The sequence below is a fragment of the Pseudophryne corroboree genome, chromosome 6 (assembly GCF_028390025.1).
Source record: "Pseudophryne corroboree isolate aPseCor3 chromosome 6, aPseCor3.hap2, whole genome shotgun sequence".
NCBI lineage: Eukaryota > Metazoa > Chordata > Amphibia > Anura > Myobatrachidae > Pseudophryne > Pseudophryne corroboree.
The window spans coordinates 625,758,497-625,762,902 of record NC_086449.1 but is presented as its reverse complement, the minus strand read 5'-3'; positions in this window follow the sequence as shown (position 1 = coordinate 625,762,902).

The window sequence follows — 4,406 nt, the reverse complement described above, 5'->3', positions numbered from 1 at the left end:
GTTCCAATACTCAAAGCGTTCCTTCTCTAAGCGTCTTGAAAATGAACAGTTAAAAAAACAGATCCTGCATTGGACTGAACTTAACCATCTTCCTTTTTCTTCTCATCCTCAGGTATGTTCAAATCTCCCCATGTAATCTGCCTATTGCTATCTGCACCTATGCAAATCATCTATATTCCAAATGTATGTTCAAATCTCCCCATGTAATCTGCCTATTGCTATCTGCACCTATGCAAATCATCTATATTCCAAATGTATGTTCAAATCTCCCCATGTAATCTGCCTATTGCTATCTGCACCTATGCAAATCATCTATATTCCAAATGTATGTTCAAATCTCCCCATGTAATCTGCCTATTGCTATCTGCACCTATGCAAATTATCTATATTCCAAATGTATGTTCAAATCTCCCCATGTAATCTGCCTATTGTTATCTGCACCTATGCAAATCATCTATATTCCAAATGTATGTTGAAATCTCCCCATGTAATCTGCCTATTGCTATCTGCACCTATGCAAATCATCTATATTCCAAATGTATGTTCAAATCTCCCCATGTAATCTGCCTATTGCTATCTGCACCTATGCAAATCATCTATATTCCAAATGTATGTTCAAATCTCCCCATGTAATCTGCCTATTGCTATCTGCACCTATGCAAATCATCTATATTCCAAATGTATGTTCAAATCTCCCCATGTAATCTGCCTATTGCTATCTGCACCTATGCAAATCATCTATATTCCAAATATATGTTCAAATCTCCCCATGTAATCTGCCTATTGCTATCTGCACCTATGCAAATTATCTATATTCCAAATGTATGTTCAAATCATTTGTTAGACAGTTTTGTGATTTATGCTTTTGTTTGTAATTTAAAATACCTGCGTTTCAAAGCTTGGTCAGTGCCGCATATTTAATTAAGGCTCACTGGGCTGGTGTTTGTTTAGTCAATCACTGTGTAATGTAACACCTTTGATTAGTGGGACATTTGCCACAGCTGTAGTTGGGTCAATTACCCATAGTATATCTGTAACTTCAACCATGCACAGCTGTGCATGTCAGCTGTGCGTTCCAATACTCAAAGCGTTCCTTCTCTAAGCGTCTTGAAAATGAACAGTTAAAAAAACAGTTAAACAAACATTGAACAGCATCAAGAAAGAAATCTGGAACATTATGTGGCCTCTCCTCACCTCTGCCATGAGAACACCAGGACCAATGCCTACTACTTCTGTGTCCAAGAACATCGTGACTGCCCCCGGGACTACCCCTCAAGCTCAGCAGGGAACTGAGGGATGTGCGCATAAGACCAGACTTTGCTGGGTCAGTTCCATTGGACATTAGTGTGCACCCCACATTCTCACACCCACCCGCACTGCTCTCATGAGACCAGGACATTTATCTTTTTCACAAAATAATGTTAGTACAGTTTTTCCTGCAAATGTGTCTTTCTCTTCTCTTTCTTCTTACACGGTACTTCCACCCCACTGTGTGCTATTCCCGTAATGTGTACCTCCATTGGTTGCACACCCTGCCAGCAGTAACCTATGCAGTGCGCCCCACATGGCTGCCTCGGATGGTTCCCCTGTGGGCAGGGTGTGCTTCATTTGGATCTTTCCATGCAGGGTATAGCATACTCCTACACACGTGTCAGTTCTCCCATACATGCATTTGGCCCCTGTATGGCTCATCTCCCACTGTGTAACCTTGTAGTGCGCCCAACATGGCTGCCTTATCTGGTGCGCTTGTGGATGGGATGAAAAATGCGTGGACCTGATGTTTTTATTGGAACCCTACTCTGAACTTAAGGACTCTGCAATCTCCCCATTTTGTGTTCTCTTCTAGGGGTGGACTATTCCACCCTGGGTAATCCTACGCAGTGCGCCTAAGATGGCTGCCGCACCTGGTGCCTTGTGATGGTGGAATACACAACCCCTGGAGGTTATTACTCAAAATGCCTACACCAATCATGCATTATTCTTTCTGTGTCTGTGTCTATGTCTTTTGATGTAATACTTAAATCTTCTGTATTATGTTCATTGTGTGAGTTCTAGTTGGCTCCGCGGATGGCTGCCTCGGTGCTGCTCTGCCAAGCAGCCTTAGTTTTTAGTCTTAAATGTATAATATGTCTACTGTACAGTTGCATATGTGCAGTATGAACTCATATGTGTAATGCTTGTAATGTATGCTAGGTTTTTTTCCTCCATGTTGCTGCTTGGCGATGCATTGTACCACAAATAATTCCTAGTGTACGTGAGTACACCTGGCCAATAAAGCTGATTCTGATTCTGATATAAAGCCACATATTAAAAAATGGAGAACAAAAATTTGGAGGGTAAAATAGGGAAAGATCAAGGTCCACTTCCACCTAGTGCTGAAGCTGCTGCCACTAGTCATGGCAGAGATGATGAAATGCCATCAAGGTCATCTGCCAATGCCGATGCCCAATGTCATAGTAGAGAGTGTGTAAAATCCAAACAACAAAAGTTCAGTAAAATGACCCAAAAATCTAAATTAAAATCGTCTGAGGAGAAGCGTAAAGTTGCCAATATGCCATTTACGACACGGAGTGGCAAGGGACAGCTGAGGCCCTGGCCTATGTTCATGGCTAGTGGTTCAGCTTCACATGAGGATGGAAGCACTCATCCTCCCGCTAGAAAAATGAAGAGAGTTAAGCTGGCAAAAGCACAGCAAAGAACTGTGCGTTCTTCTAAATCACAAATCCCCAAGGAGAGTCCAATTGTGTCAGTTGCGATGCCTGACCTTCCATACACTGGACGGGGAGAGGTGGCTCCTTCCACTATTTGCACGCCCCCTGCAAGTGCTGGAAGGAGCCCCCGCAGTCCAGTTCCTGATATTCAAATTGAAGATGTCACTTGTGAAGTACACCAGGATGAGTATATGGGTGTTGCTGGCACTGAGGAGGAATTGACAAGGAGGATTATGATGGTGAGGTGGTTTGTTTAAGTCAGGCACCCAGGGAGACACCTGTTGTCCGTGGGATGAATAAGGCCATTGACATGCCTGGTCAAAATACCAAAAAAATCACCTCTTCGGTGTGGAATTATTGTAACAGAAATGCGGACAACTGGTGTCAAGCCGTGTGTTGCTTATGTCAAGCTGTAATAAGTAGGGGTAAGGACGTTAACCACCTAGGAACATCCTCCCTTATACGTCACCTGGAGCTCATTAATCAAGTTCAAAAACTTTGGGTGACAGCGGAAGCAGTCCACTGACAACTAAATCCCTTCTTCCCCTCCTACAAACCACCCCACCAACTCCCTCAATGTCAATTTCCTCCTTAGACAGGAACGCCAATAGTCCTGCAGGCCATGTCACTGGCAAGTCTGATGAGTCCTCTCCTAACTGGGATTCCTCCAATGGATCCTTGAGTGTAACGCCTACTGCTGCTGTTGCTGCTGGTGCTGCTGTTGTTGCTGCTGGCAGTCGATCGTCATCCCAGAGGGTAAGTCGGAAGACCACTTGTACTACTTCCAGTAAGCAATTGACTGTCCAACAGTCCTTTGCGAGGAAGATTAAATATCACAGCAGTCATCCTGTTGCAAAGCGGATAACTCAGGCCTTGACAACTATGTTGGTGTTAGACGTGCGTCCGGTATCCGCCATTAGTTCACAGGGACTTAGAGAATTGCTTGAGGTAGTGTGTCCCCGGTACAAAAATACCATATAGGTTCCACTTCTCTAGGCAGGCGATACCGAGAATGTACACAGAAGTCAGAAAAAGAGTCACCAGTGTCCTAAAAAATGCAGTTGTACCCAATGACCACTTAACCACGGACATGTGGACAAGTGGAGCAGGGCAGACTAAGGACTATATGACTGTGACAGCCCACTGGGTAGATGTATTGCCTCCCGCAGCAACAACAGCAGCAGCATCACCAGTAGCAGCATCTCGCAAATGCCAACTCGTTCCTAGGCAGGCTACGCTTTGTATCACCGCTTTCCATAAGAAGCACACAGCTGACAACCTCTTACAGAAACTGAGGAACATCATTGCAGATTGGCTTACCCCAATTGGACTCTCCTGGGGATTTGTGACATCGGACAACGCCACCATTATTGTGCGTGCATTACATGTGGGGAAATTCCAGCACGTCCCATGTTTTGCACATACAATGAATTTGGTGGTGCAGAATTTAAAAAAAAACGACAGGGGCGTGCAGGAGATGCTGTCGGTGGCCCGAAGAATTGTGGGTCACTTTTGGCATTCAATCACCACGTGCCAAAGACTGGAGCACCAGCAAACACTCCTGAACATGCCCTGCCATCAGCTGAAGCAAGAGGTGGTAACGAGGTGGAATTCAACCCTCTATATGCTTCAGAGGATGGAGGAGCAGCAAAAGGCCATTCAAGCCTATACATCTGCCTACGATATAGGCAAAGG